Source organism: Bombina bombina, chromosome 1, assembly GCF_027579735.1.
Source record: "Bombina bombina isolate aBomBom1 chromosome 1, aBomBom1.pri, whole genome shotgun sequence".
Classification (NCBI taxonomy): domain Eukaryota; kingdom Metazoa; phylum Chordata; class Amphibia; order Anura; family Bombinatoridae; genus Bombina; species Bombina bombina.
The window spans coordinates 1,543,417,759-1,543,433,417 of record NC_069499.1 but is presented as its reverse complement, the minus strand read 5'-3'; the positions used below and the strand labels follow the sequence as shown (position 1 = coordinate 1,543,433,417).

Below are 15,659 nucleotides of genomic sequence, written 5' to 3'. Positions count from 1 at the left end.
ATACTGATTTAGGCTTATTTGTTTGTGTCAATGACGATAGTTATGCGCACCATTAGCGCAATGCATTACTTTGTTGGGATAGGTCTTTTGAACGGGAACAGGGTTTTTCCTTATTCTGCTCTGTTAGATTTTTCCCTTCAAGGTTAAGCCTTATAGTGTTTTTGTTTTCACTTTAGGCTGTTTTGGGGGTTTTTGGCGCCATTTTATTGTAATATTCTGTGGCGGTGGTACGCACTTTAGTCTGTGCTACCCGCCAAGAGCTGTGTTTTTGGCGCTCTTTGTTACGCATAATAGTTTTTATTTAAAGGGACAGTCAAGTCCAAAAAAAACTTTCATGATTTAAATAGGGCATGTAATTTTACACAACTTTCCAATTTACTTTTATCACCAATTTTGCTTTGTTCTCTTGGTATTCTTAGTTGAAAGCTAAACCTAGGAGGTTCATATGCTAATTTCATAGACCTTGAAGACTGCCTCTAATCTGAATGCATTTTGACCACTAGACGGCATTAGTTAATGTTTCATATAGATAACATTGAGCTCGTGCACGTGAAGTTAGCCTGGGGTGAGCACTGATTGGCTAAAAAGCAAGTCTGTCAAAATAACTGAAATAAGGGGGCAGTTTGCTGATGCATAGATACAAGATAATCACAGAGGTAAAAAGTGTATTTATATAACTGTGTTGGTAATGTAAAACTTGGGAATGGGTAATAAAGGGATTATCTATTTTTAAACAACAAAAATTCTGGTGTTGACTGTCCCTTTAAGACATGAAGAGGGACTGCGTTGCTTTTGTTCCTTTAAACCTGTATTCAGTTGGCAGGACATTTTTCTCCTGTCCTTTTCTCTTACATGGTGTATCCAGTCCACGGATTCATCCTTACTTGTGGGATATTCTCAATCCCTACAGGAAGTGGCAAAGAGAGCACATAGCAGAGCTGTCCATATAGCTCCCCTCAGGCTCCGCCCCCCCAGTCATTCTCTTTGCCGCTCTAACAAGTAGCATCTCCACGGGAGGGTAAAGAGTATGTGGTGTTAGATTTGTAGTTTTTATTTCTTCAATCAAGAGTTTGTTATTTTAAAATAGTGCCGGTTTGTACTATTTACTCTGAGGCAGAAAGTGATGAAGATTTCTGCTGAGAGGAAAAAGATTTTAGCATGTTGTAACTAAAATCCATTGCTGTTCCCACACAGGACCGGAGTACCGGAGAACTTCAGTTGGGGGGAACAGTTCGCAGGCTTAACTGCTTAAGGTATGCTCAGTCACTTTTTTTCTAACAAGACTTGGTAATGCTAGAAGACTGACAGAAATCCCCATGTGGGAAGGTAAGCCATATTCTGAGACTCAGTATAGAAGGATGGCTTAGTTAAAGGGCTTAAATACTGGTGGACACTGTTATAGGCTAAATCGATTATTTTATTAGTATAATCTCATATTTGCACAAGTGTTTTTTATGTTTGGAACACTTTTTGGGTTTTTAATACGCCTGGCATATTGTTAGACACCGAATTTGACTCAGAAAGGCCCCACAACTCCGGAGTGAAGAGGGAGGGGGCCTCATTTTCGCGCCTCAGTTGCGCAGTTCTTTTGCAAGACAGCTTCATGCAGCTTCACATGTAGAGTCCAGAGATTGCAGGAGGACTCCAGGGAGGCTTATTTTCGTCCAAAAGTAATCCCCAAGGAAGGTAGGGCCACAGCAGAGACTGTGGCACAGTGCTGTAGTGTGTTAAACCGGTAGCCTGCTTCAATTTGCTCCGGTTTGGGCAATAAGGGGTTAATTGTTAATTTGTGTGCAATCTTTTCAAAGCATTAGGATCATGTGGTGAAAATTTCATAAAGATTGGATGTTTTTTGGAGATTTGGTAAAAAAGTGTGTGCTTTTTATTATTTAAAGGCACAGTAACGTTTTTTTCAAAAAGTGTTTTTTACTGTATTTGAGTGCTGTATAAGTCTGTCAAACATGTCTGAGCCTTCAGATAGACCCTGTTCTATGTGTTTAAAAGCCATGGCGGTACCCCCATTGCATTTGTGTTTAAAGTGTGCTAAGGTATCTAAACATTTTAAAGACCATGCAGTGACACTTAAAAATGTAGCCCAAGATGATTCTTTAACGGAAGGTAACGAGGATAATTCCTCTCCCCATGTGTCGACACCAGTTACGCCCGCGCAAGCGATGCCTAGTACCTCTAGCGCATTGGCCCCTATTACCTTACAACAAATAGCAGCAGTCATGGATAATTCCCTTGCAGCATTTTTATCCAAACTGCCAGTTTTTCCAAAGAAGCGCGATAGCTCAGTTTTAAGAACAGAGGATGAGCAATCAGAAGCTTTGGATGATTTATCTGTAGTACCCTCACAACACTCTGAAGTGGCAGTGAGGGACGGTCTGTCTGAGGGAGAAATTTCTGACACCGGAAAAGTTTCTCAGCGGGCAGAGTCAGATTCCTTAGCGTTTAAATTTAAGCTGGAACACCTCCGCGTCCTGCTTAAGGAGGTTTTAGCTACGCTGGATGATTGTGACCCCATGGTGGTCCCAGAAAAATTGTGTAAAATGGACAGGTTTTTAGAGGTCCCTGTATACACTGAGGCGTTTCCGATCCCGAAGAGAGTGGCGGATATTGTGACTAGCTAGTGGGAGAGACCAGGTGTACCTTTTGTCCCCCCCCCCCCCCCCTATCTTTAAGAAAATGTTCCCCATAAACGACCCCAGGCAGGACGCGTGGCAGACGGTCCCTAAGGTAGAGGGAGCAGTTTCAACACTTGCTAAGCGTACTACTATACCAATAGAGGACAGTTGTGCTTTCAAAGACCCTATGGATAAAAAATTGGAAGGTTTGCTGAAGAAAATATTTGTTCAGCAAGGTTTCCTTCTTCAACCAATTGCCTGCATTATTCCGGTAACTACTGTAGCGGCCTTTTGGTTTGAGGCGCTGGAGGAGTCGCTCCAGAGGGAGACTTCATATGACGAGGTCATGGATAGAATTCATGCTCTAAAGCTGGCTAATTCTTTTATCACTGATGCCGCTTTCCAATTAGCTAAGTTAGCGGCGGAAAATTCAGGTTTTGCCATTATGGCGCGAAGAGCGCTTTGGCTCAAATCATGGTCGGCTGACGTGTCGTCCAAAACAAAGTTACTAAACATTCCTTTCAAGGGGAAGACCCTTTTTGGTCCCGAGTTGAAAGAAATTATCGCGGATATCACTGGGGGGAAGGGCCATGCCCTCCCGCAGGATAGACCGTTTAAGGCCAAAAACAAGGCTAATTTTCACTTCTTTCGCAACTTCAGGAGCGGACCTGCTTCAACCTCTGCTGCCGCAAAGCAGGAAGGTAACGCTTCACAGCCCAAAGCAACCTGGAAACCCTTGGAGGGCTGGAACAAGGGTAAACAGGCCAAGAAGCCTGCGCCTGCTACCAAGACAGCATGAAGGGGTAGCCCCCGATCCGGTACCGGATCTAGTAGGGGGCAGACTCTCTCTCTTTGCTCAGGCTTGGGCAAGAGATGTTCCAGATCCCTGGGCATTCAAAAATGTTGCTCAGGGGTATCTTCTAGAATTCAAGGACTCTCCCCCAAGGGGAAGGTTCCACATTTCTCATTTGTCTTCAGACTAGACAAAGAAACAGGCGTTCTTACGTTGTGTAGAAGATCTTCTAAAGATGGGAGTGATACACCCAGTTCCAATTGCAGAACAAGGATTGGGCTTTTAAGCAAACCTGTTCGTAGTTCCCAAAAAGGAAGGAACTTTCAGGCCAATCCTGGATCTAAAAATTCTAAACAAATTCCTCAGAGTTCCATCTTTCAAAATGGAAACCATTCGGACAATCTTGCCGATGATCCAGGAAGGTCAGTATATGACTACCGTGGATCTAAAGGATGCGTACCTACATATTCCTATCCACAAAGATCATCATCGGTTCCTAAGGTTCGCCTTTCTGGACACGCATTACCAGTTCGTGGCCCTTCCTTTCGGGTTGGCCACCGCTCCCAGAATTTTCACAAAGGTGCTAGGGTACAGGCGTCGTCTTTTCACAGAGCCAAGGCTCATACAGACATCATTCTGGCCTTTCTAAGGTCTCACGGGTGGAAGGTGAACGTAGGCTGGGGTGCGGTCTGGGACTCCCTGAAAGCTCAGGGTCTATGGTCTCAGAAAGAATCTCTTCTCCCGATAAACATTTTGGAACTGAGAGCGATATTCAATACTCTCCAGGCATGGCCTCAACTAGCGGAGGCCAAATTCATCAGATTTCAGTCGGACAACATCACGACTGTAGCATACATCAATCAGGAGTAGACAACTGGGAGGCGGATTTTCTGAGTCGTCAGACTTTCCATCCGGGGGAGCGGGAACTCCACCCGGAGGTTTTTGCTCAGCTGACCCAGCTATGGGGCATTCCAGAATTGGATCTGATGGCGTCCCGTCAGAACACCAAACTTCCCCTTTACGGATCCAGGTCCAGGGATCCCAAGGCGGCATTGATAGATGCTTTAGTAGCGCCTTGGTCATTCAGTCTAGCTTATGTCTTTCCACCGTTTCCTCTTCTCCCTCGGCTAGTAGCCAGAATCAAACAGGAGAAGGCTTTGGTAATTCTGATAGCGCCTGCGTGGCCACGCAGGACTTGGTATGCAAACCTAGTGGACATGTCATTGGTTCCACCATGGAAACTGCCATTGAGGCAGGATCTTCTAATACAAGGTCCTTTCAAGCATCCAAATCTAGTTTCTCTGCAACTGACTGCTTGGAGATTGAACGCTTAATTCTAGCTAAGCGTGGGTTCTCTGAATCAGTTATAGATACTCTGATCCAGGCCAGAAAGCCTGTCACCAGGAAAATCTACCATAAGATATGGCGGAAATATCTTTGTTGGTGTGAATCCAAGGGTTACTCGTGGAGTAAGATTAGGATTCCAAGGATATTGTCTTTTCTCCAAGAAGGATTGGAGAAAGGTTTGGCAGCTAGTTCTTTAAAGGGACAGATATCTGCTCTGTCTATCCTGTTACACAAGCTTTGCACAGGCCCTAGTTAGAATCAAGCCTGTCTACAAACCTGTGGCTCCTCCATGGAGTCTAAATTTAGTTCTTTCAGTTCTTCAAGGGGTTCCGTTTGAACCTTTACATTCCATAGATATTAAGTTATTATCTTGGAAAGTTTTGTTTTTGGTAGCTATTTCTTCTGCTCGAAGAGTTTCTGAATTGTCTGCTTTGCAGTGTAATTCACCCTATCTGGTGTTCCATGCAGATAAGGTTGTTTTGCGTACCAAACCTGGTTTCCTTCCAAAAGTGGTTTCTAATAAGAATATTAACCAGGAAATCATTGTTCCTTCTCTGTGCCCTAATCCAGTCTCTAAGAAGGAACGACTGTTACACAATCTTGATGTGGTTTGTGCTTTAAAATTCTATTTAAATGCAACTAAAGATTTCAGACAAACATCATCCTTGTTTGTTGTCTATTCTGGTAAGAGGAGAGGTCAGAAAGCGACTGCTACCTCTCTTTCCTTCTGGCTGAAAAGTATCATCCGATTGGCCTATGAGACTGCTGGACAGCAGCCTCCTGAACGAATTACAGCTCATTCCACCAGAGCTGTGGCTTCCACATGGGCTTTCAAGAATGAGGCTTCTGTTGAACAGATTTGGAAGGCAGCGACTTGGTCTTCACTGCATACATTTGCCAAATTTTACAAATTTGATACTTTTGCTTCTTGGGAGGTTATTTTTGGGAGAAAGGTTTTGCAAGCAGTGGTGCCTTCCGTTTAGGTTACCTGACTTGTTCCCTCCCTTCATCCGTGTCCTAAAGCTTTGGTATTGGTATCCCACAAGTAAGGATGAATCCGTGGACTGGATACACAATGTAAGAGAAAACAGAATTTATGCTTACCTGATAAATTAATTTCTCTTACGGTGTATCCAGTCCACGGCCCGCCCTGGCAATTAAGTCAGGTTCAAATTTATTTTTGTAAAACTACAGTCACCACTGCACCCTATGGTTTCTCCTTTTTCTCCTAACCGTTGGTCGAATGACTGGGGGGGGCGGAGCCCGAGGGGAGCTATATGGACAGCTCTGCTGTGTGCTCTCTTTGCCACTTCCTGTAGGGATTGAGAATATCCCACAAGTAAGGATGAATCCGTGGACTGGATACACCGTAAGAGAAAGTTATTTATCAGGTAAGCATAAATTCTGTTTTTCATGGTTCCCTAGTGTTTGCTGCCATCTTGTGGCCGTTTATATATAGATCTATATATGACTCATAGCAAGAAGTTTTTAACCCTTATGCTTATTTGCATGAGTCTCTTAATGTTTGTAACATAATGGACCCTTAAGACATAACATAATGGCTCCTTAAAGGGACATAAAACCCCAAAAAATGATTTCATGGTTTAGGTGGAACATGCAATTTTAAACAACTTTCCAATTTACTTCTATTATCAAATGTGCGTCATTCTCTTGGTATCATTTGTTAAAGGAGCAGCAATGCACTACTGGTTTCTAACTGAACACATGAGTGAGCCAATGCCAATCGGCATATATATGCAGCCACCAATCAGCAGCTAGAACCTAGGTTCTTTGCTGCTCCTGAGCTTTTCTAGATAAACCTTTCAGCAAAGTATAACAAGAGAAGGAAGCAAATTAAATAATAGGAGTAAATTGGAAAGTTGTTGCATGCTCTGTCTAAATCACGAAATAAATAAATTGGGCTTCATGTCCCTTTAAGACACATTTATTAGTGACATGTGGTAACTAAAATCTTTATATTTTCATTGTCTGACTGCCTGTCCTGTAACAGAGTTAGTTCTCTGATGTTAGCTTGACACTGGAAATGTATTTTCTCTTTGGTTTTTGTATTTTTTTTGTACAACGAAGGAGCCCTCTGGGGTCTCAGTGGTAACTCACTGGGACACGAGTCATTAGAGGTTTTAGTGCACATGGGGGCATGACTCCCTGGTCTGATATAACTCTAGGTTTTAGTTTTTGACTCCATATATTATTGTAGTTAGGTACAATGTTTCTCACCGAGCACTATTGCCAGAGAAATCCTAGTTATCCTTCATTTGTACTTTTTTTGTTTTGTTTTTGGAAGCCTGTTTTGCACAAGCTAAAAAGTATGGAGACAATTTTTAATTTCCCATCTAGGTGAGGAAATTTCCAGCTTGTACTGGTTGTTTCCTTTTTATAAAGGTTATATATAGCATGTTATGTCCTTTTTATAGAGAGTGGATTTTCTTTTAATGAATCCATACTCAGGGAGTGGTGATCAGTTATCCGGATATGACTTGGCTTCCAGCATAAAAATCTCTATTGATCATCTATGATTTGTGTTGTTTGATCTCCTTTTATCTTGTATGGTAAAAGATACAGGATGGATGTTCATGTTTTGTCCTCTCTCAGAGATTTAATGTAGGGAGAGTTTTTTTTCTCTATTTGTTAAGAGAATCTCCTCCGACTGAGCAGGACTTCCAGCTCAGATGATCCACAGTGGTCTGGGTTGCAGGCTTCAAATCTGTAGCTGTCTAGGGACAGAGTGGTTCAGTTCCACCTTCTGAGTACCAGACCCCCGGACTATGAAGTACCATTAGATTTTTCTAGGTTTGGCCTTTCAACTTGGAAACTTCGATTGTCCTTCCCTTCGATAAAGAGGGTCAATTAATTTCCTTCTTCGAACTGAGGGACACTTCCTTTGTGTTCTTACACAAGGAATAATTAGGATTTTCATTTCTAGACAGACATTTATGTTTATAGTCTTTCCCTTCAGCCCATCCTCGGCCCCTCAAATCTTTAGAAGGTTCTAGGGGCTTCTCTGGCTGTGGCCAGATCTCAAGAAATTGTGGTGGCTCCTTACCTGGACGATATTTTGGTTCAGGCGGCATTTTTTCATTTAGCTATTTGCCTTACGAATTATCTTGTTGTTTCTCCGCTCTCACGAGGGGAATATGAATCTGAAAAAGAGTTCCTTGGTGCCTTATACCAGGGTATATTTTTTTTGGATAACGATCATAGGCTCGATCTCCTTGAAGATTTTCTTGACAGAGGTCAGGATATCCAAACTTCTTGCTTCCTGTCTTTTTCTCAGCCTTTTGGCTAGGATCAAGTGTGGTATCCGCTCTTATCAGTTTAATATCAGATTCGTCCTCTATCGGGGGATCTTATATTCAATGGATATTTTGAACAGGGAGATGGAAGAAGAACTTGCTCTATTCACTCCACGCTTTGGCCTTGTATTCTGTTCCTCAAGGAGCGGTATTCCCTTCTCTAAAAGCTTCCTGAGACCTTCTTGGAAGATTGTGTCTTCAGCCACCAGCCTGTCGGGATAGGGTGCAGTCTGGGTTTTCTTAAGCTCAGGGATTTTGGACTCGGGAGAAGTCTTTTCTTCCATTAATATCCTAGAGTTTTCGACTATCTTCATTGCTCTATTGCTCTGATAGCTTGGACTAATTGAGTTTGGTGTGGTTTAGCAGATTTCAAATGGATAACTTTTCTTCGGTGGTGTATATTATCCGCCAGGGAAGAACAAGAAGTTCCTTTGCCATGAAAGAGGAACTTGCGTTCTTCAGCGGGCGGAGTCTCACAATGGCCTACTTTCTGCCTTCCACGTCCCAGAAGTGGACATCTGGGAAGCAGATTTTCTGAGCAGATAGACCTTCATACAGGAGAGTGGGCTCTACATCCGGGAGTATTCTCAGTGTTAACTTTCAAATGGGGAGTTCAGGAGTTGGATCTGATGGCGTTCTTGTCTAAACGCTGAACATTCAATTTACAGATCATAATCAAGGGATCCGCAAGCAGCTCTGATCAACGTTCTGGCGTTTTCATGGGACTTTTGTTACATTTTCATTTTTCCTCCACTTACCCTCCTTCCTCGGGTGATAGCCCGTGTCTCACATGAGTGACCTTCGGAGTAGCTCCGGCTTGAGCTCACAGAATCGTTTTGCGGATCTGGTGCAGATGTCGTCCTTTTCCCCGTGGGGATTCCTTTAAAGGAAGGACCTTCTACCTCAAGATCTTTTTCTACATCCTAACTTAGATTCTCTGAAGCTGACTGCTTGGAGATTGCATGCCTAGTCTTGTCTGTACTAGATTTTGCAGACTAGGTGATTGATCTATGATTCAGGCCTGGAGACAGGCTTGTCAGTCACTTCTCTGAGGGGCCAGATCTCTGTCCTCTCAGTTCTTTCGCTCGCATCTGGCTGACTTATTGAATGTTCTATCCTTTGTTCAGCCCTTAGTTAGAATCAGGCATGTGTTGTAGTCTGTTGTTACTCCGTGGAGTCTCAATCCTGCTCTTAGGGTTCTGCAGCGGGCTCCGTTTGAGCCTATGCACTCTGTTGATTTTTAATTATTGTCTTGGAAGATTTTGTTTCTTCTCTCTATTTCTCTTGCTCGTAGAGTCTTTGGGCTTCGTCTCTGCAGTGTGACCTCCCTTCCTTTATTTTTTTTTTTATTCGGATAGGGCGGTCCTTCATACCAAATTGATACCTTTTCTTAAGATGGTTTCGGACCGCAATATCACTCAAGAAATTTTTGTTCCTTTGTGTCTTAATCCTTCCTTTATTAAGAAACGGCTTTTGCATAACCTGGATGTTGTGCGTGCTCTGAAGTTTATCTGCTGGTACCTGAAGATTATCTATTGCCCTTTTTTTGTTGTATTTTCTGGAAATCAGAAGGCCTTTTCTTCTATTTTTCTTTGGGTTGCGTAGTGTTCTTAGGTTGGCTTACGAGTCGGTTGGACAACAGCCTTCTGAAAGAGTTTGGTTCTTTCCTCTAGGGCTGGCTCTCCTTCTTGGGCCTTTAGAATATGAGGTTTTTGTGGAACAGACCTGTGAGGTGGCCTCTTGGTCCTCATTGCATACTTTTTTACTTATTAACTTATGGGAGGAAGTTTCTTCTAGCTGTGGTGCCTTCTGTTTAGGTACGCCTGTCTTGTTCTCCCTTTCTTCCATTCTGAGTCCTCTAGCTTGGGTATTGGTTCCCACTAGTAATTGAATGGATTTGTGGACTCTCCATGCACGACCTGCCCTTGATTTATTTTTGAGATGGTGTTTGTCTTAAACTTCAAGCACCTCTATACCATTATGTCATCTTCTCTTTCTATATTCCTTCGGCTGAATGACTGGGAGTTATGGGAAATGGGAGTGATACTTAAAGGGATATTACAGCCAAAATTGGGTGCATTTCAGTATATATATATTAGCAAAAATGCTTCTAATAAAAGCTATAGCTGTTTTAAAATTGTATTTAAGTATGCACCGTGCACCAACATTTTAAACACAGCACTTGCTCAGAGAGCCTAAGGTGCTTGTACCATCTGTTAATGACTCTTTGTTGATTGCTGACATGATTACAAGCCCCACTGATGATCTGAGAAGCTGCATTATTTAAAATGTGGGTGCAGTGACAATATCTAGCTATGCTTCACATGCACATGCAGAGAAAATTGTCAACACTAAAACAGTGATAACTTTTACAAGAAGCATTTTTGCCAATACAAGTATATTGCAAATATTTTTCTAGTCAAAGATGTAATAAATCTATGCATTTAAATTTTGACTGGAATGTCCCTTTAATCACGCTCTGCTGGGGTGTTCTTTGCTTCCCCCTGGTGGCCAAGAGTTGAAATCCCACTAGTAATTAAATAGATCTGTGGACTCTTCATGCCAGGAAAGAAAATAATTTATCAGGTAAGCATAGTGTTATTTCTTGCACTGGTAAATCCTGGCATTTCACAAACACTAGGATTTACAATCACTGTAAGTGCAAACCTATTCTCCCTTCCCTCTACTCATAGGTGCTGCCATGTTTAAATCTTTCTTAAAAATAATGCTTATGACATGATGATCATATATTTCATCCTCCAATATTATTTCTAAAAACTATATGACATGAAGACTTTTATGAAAGACATGATAATTTAAAGGGCCATAATACCCAAATGTTTAAACACTTGAAAGTGATGCAGCATAGCTGTAAAAAGCTGACTAGAAAATATCACCTGAACATCTCTATGTAAAAAAGAAAGATATTTTACCTCAAAAGTTCCTCAGTAGCCACATCCCATTGTAAAGGATTTCTAAGCAGCATATTAGTATGTCTGTCCTGGGACAGCTGAAAGGATGAGCCTCGTGCACTCTCATATTATTTCCCTATTTAGATTAGGGAAGTTTACAATGAAATCTCATGAGAGTTAAGTGAAATCTCATGAGATTACAGTAAAAGAGTTCATGACCTCAGCGCTGCTGATGCTGATTGGCTGCTGTTCATTTCTTCATTTTTTTTTTTTTACCTGCAGCTGGGCAGTAACTGAGTATACGTTTTTACACAGAACTTACTCTGCTGAACTTAGGAGATTGTGAGGTAAAATATCTTCCTTTTTTACATAGAGATGTTCAGGTGATATTTTCCTGTAAGCTTTTTACAGTTATACTGCATCAGTTTCAAGTGATTTAGCATACGAGTATTATGTCCCTTTAAATAAAGTCTCAAATGATTGCAATTCCTGTAACCTAAAGCAAATCCTGGAATACAGATACTAAAAAAATACTGAGGATGCTATTCTCAAATAAAAGAGAAATATGCATTTCTGTCACTAGGGGCGCTGTAAGGGAAAAAGGTTTCAGTTTATTTTGCTTGTAGGCTCCGTCTTGTATAGTTGATTGAGTTGTTTCTGCCCTCTCGTGACCATTGAAAACAGTAGAATTGCATAATTAAACCTTCATGCTGGGGAGCAAGTGCTTAGATCGTAACAAAAGTACTAATACAAACGCTGGAAAATTGAAATCACGCGATTGGCAATGTGATCATGTGATTTACAGGCTCCAATTGAATCATGGGAGACTGCCTAAACTGCAAGGCACACCCCCAGTCCGATTTTTCATTCCCAGGAAGGAGGAGCTTGCAGGACACCAAATAAGGTAGGACGTTCCATGCTGCCCTAATGGCGTTAAAACCCAGCCCTGTTAGGACGGCATGGAACATCCTAATAGCACAAAGCGGTTAACAAGTGCATAATAAATTATAGTGAAATATTTTATTTTTTTCCCCCACAAAGGAGGAGGCTGCAGGACGTCATATAGGTGTGAATTCCTGCACATGCTCAGTAAATTGGAAAGTTGCATTCTCTATCTGGATCATGAAAGTTTCATTTTAATTGAAAGCTAAGAGTTTAAATTCTTCTGAAACTGAACCATATTTTAACTGTATTAGTTTTATCTAAATGATGACTTGATTCCTACCAATGTTCTGCTGCCCCGCTACAGCTTAGTGTTTGCCTGTGATCTGGCCACTAAATTGTTTTTATCCTCTCAGTAAAATGGTGAGAACAACACCCAGCTTTAGGAAACCTTTCCATGGTACAATTTCTTCTCTGAGAAAAAAAACTGCAATTTGCAAATGGTGTCAAAAAGAATTTTGCTTTTCCAAATGCTACAAGGATGACAAAACACATCCTTGCGGGCCAGAGGTGTCCTAAAGACATTAAAGGGACAGTATACACACTGCATATAATAAACACTTCTCTAAATAATAATATGCACAGAAACTGAAGTAAAGATCCAGTATAAAACCTTTTAAAAACTTACTTAGAAGCTCCCAATTTAAAGGGACAGTCTAGTTCAAAAAACACTTTCATGATTCAGATAGGGCATGTAATTTTAAACAACTTTCTAATTTACTTTTATCACCAATTTTGCTTTGTTCTCTTGGTATTCTTAGTTGAAAGCTAAACCTAGGAGGTTGATATGCTAATTTCTTACACCTTGAAGGCCGCCCCTAAGCTGAATGCTTTTTTACAGTTTTTCACCACTAGAGGGTGTTAGTTCATGTGAGTCATATAGATAACACTGTGCTCATGCATATGGAGTTACCTAGGAGCCAGCACTGATTAGCTAAAATGCAAGTCTGTCAAAAGAACTGAAATAAGGGGGCAGTCTGTAGAGGCTTAGATATAAGGTAATTACAGAGTTAAAAAGTATATTATTATAACTGTGTTGGTTATGCAAAATTTGGGAATGGGTAATAAAGGCATTTATGTATGTTTTAAAGCAATACGAATTCTGTTGTAGACTGTCCCTTTAACACTGTTAATTAGATAAGCCTGGGACACCCACTGAAAGGGACCGATAGCAGAACCTCTCCACCTCACTCCCCTGCATATGAAACGACCCATTATACAAACAGAAGCAGTCTGAAGTCTGTAAACATCTAAAACTTTAGAGCTTGGTTAGGAGTCTAAAAATCATCACAATGCTATTTAAAAATAAGCAAAACTTTACATTGTTACAAAAACACTCCCAGATGGGCTATATAAATGGATCATCTACAAAACATTAATGCACAGAAAAATCTAATGTAGAATGTCCCTTTAATGGAATTAAATGAGGGCCACAACAATGAAAGTGCAATTAGCTTTTCCTCCAATGTTCCATTTCAGAAACATTGCTCCTGTAACGCATCATCATAAAGGACTTCTCCGCCAGCAGCAAGTGACGCAAACAAGTGCCTCCAAAAATGCATCATACGTTTCCATAATCAGGAAAAAGTGTATCAAGCTCTTGCAAGAGCAATATATTCTGGAACCCTATTGTCAATAACTGAAAACACAAATTATTAAAGGGATATGAATTTCAAAACATTTTCTTTTGTGATTCGGACAGAGAATACAATTTTAAAATGTTTCCAATTTACTTAAATTATCAAATTTGCTTTTGTTCTGATGATATTCTTTGTTGAAGAGATACTTAGGTAGGTGGCTGGAGCACTACGTGTCAGGGTATAGTGCTGCTATCTAGTGCCCTTGTAAATAAATAACATTCTTGCAAAACTGCTGTCGCTCCAGAAACCCTCCTGAGGAATTTTTTTCCATCAAAAGATACAAAATGAAAATTTGATAACAGAAGAAAATGAGAAAGTTGTTTAAAATGACGCTCTGTCTCTTTACTGGCCCAGCAGACTCTCCATGAGCCTCTTTTAGAGTCATATACATAGTTTATTTAAAGGGACAGTCAACACCAGAATTTGTGTTGTTTAAAAAGACGGATAATCCCTTTATTACCCATTCCCCAGTTTTGCACAACCAACACAGTTATATTAATACACTTTTTACCTCTGTAATTACCTTGTATCTAAGCCTCTGCAGACTGCCCCCTTATTTCAGATTTTTTGACAGACTTGCATTTTAGCCAATCAGAACTCACTCCTTGGTCACTTCACGTGCATGAGCTCAATGCTATCTATATGAAACACATGAACTAATGTCCTCTAGTGGTCAAAATGCATTCAGATAAGAGGCAGTCTTCAAGGTCTAAGAAATTAGCATATGAACCTCCTAGGTTTAGCTTGTAACTAAGAATATCAAAAGAACAAAGCAAAATTGGTGATAAAAGTAAATTGGGAAGTTGTTTAAAAGCACATGCTCTTTTTAAATCATGAAAGTTTTTTTGGACTTGACTGTCCCTTTAATTTTTCCATTTTTGTGTTGTTTTTTTTTGTGTTTGTGTGGGAGGGGGGGTTTTCCTTGTTCTGGCAGAAGAGGCTCCTTACAATACACATGTTCTTTACATATCCAGACCTTCTAGTTCCATTTGTAACAAAAAAATTAAGTTTTAAAAAAGCAAATTTAGAATATTATTTACTGAATAATCTGTACTTTTATTTCAAGCATAATACTTTTATACACACTGCATTTTATGTTCCCTATGTAACAAAATGTCTTTCAATTGTAAGAGTACTCCGCTCTGCGTTTCTTTTGAATTATTCTGAAATTTTCTGGAAAGTTTTTTATTTTATTTCCCATAACAAAAATTTCCAGAAATGTTACATCCCTGTATGGGGCACAAAGCCTGTTTGAAATTTAGTGCAATCCGTCAGGTTGCTGTGTGTTACCTGTACAGCTTTTTCATAAGAAATTGGTACAATGTGAGCCTCTAACTTAAAGGGACATGAAACCATTATCCAGACAGAGCATACAATAAAAAAATCTAATTTACTTCTATTGTCAAATTTACTTTGTTCGCTGTTGATGAAAATATCTAGGTAGGTAGCGGGCAAGTCCGGAGAACTAAATGGTCGCAGTTTTGCAAAAAGAGCACTAGATGGCAGCAGTGTGTGCACAGGGTATAACATTGTTAGAAACATACTTGCAAAATTGCCATATTAGTGCTGAAATGTAAACACTCCTAAGCCTACCCACCTGCTTTTCAACAAAGGATACCAAGAAAATAAAGAAAATCTAAAGGGATATTAACCCTTTAAGGACACAGCTTTCAGTTTGCTCAATTGTTTTATGACGGAAAAATTCCGTCATATGTCCTTAAGAGGTTAAACACTAAATAAATGCTAGACAGAATGATGCATTCAAAGAAAAGATTAGTATGAGAATAACATAGATGTATATATTTTTTTTTTGAAGTTTCATTAGCTGTTTAAATATTAACAAATGAAGTGTACAGTTTTAGTGTCTATAAACCAATAGGAGCTGCCATGTTGTAACTTAGGTTACATTCTCTGCTGTGGCAAATTAGGGACAGTTATAAATAGGTCACTAGAGTGTGCAGCCAATGGCTGTGTGGAATATAACCGTGTTCTGCACTTCCATTTCTAACAGAAACTGAAAATCTCACAACTTCAGAATGGAATTACAGGAAAAGGGGACAAAATAAATAATGAAAGTATATTGT

At 40.4% G+C, this 15,659-nt stretch overlaps 2 non-coding genes across 2 annotated transcripts; both read left to right on the top strand.

The window, feature by feature from the left end:
* Positions 1-7,451: 7,451 nt before the first annotated feature.
* On the top strand, positions 7,452-7,538 carry TRNASTOP-UCA (transfer RNA opal suppressor (anticodon UCA)). The gene has a single exon. It is a non-coding gene; the product is annotated as a tRNA-Sec (tRNA).
* Positions 7,539-8,050: 512 nt separating this feature from the next.
* LOC128646304 (U2 spliceosomal RNA) lies at positions 8,051-8,240 on the top strand. Its single transcript, XR_008400262.1, has one exon. It is a non-coding gene; the product is annotated as a U2 spliceosomal RNA (small nuclear RNA).
* The last annotated feature ends 7,419 nt before the right edge of the window (positions 8,241-15,659 follow it).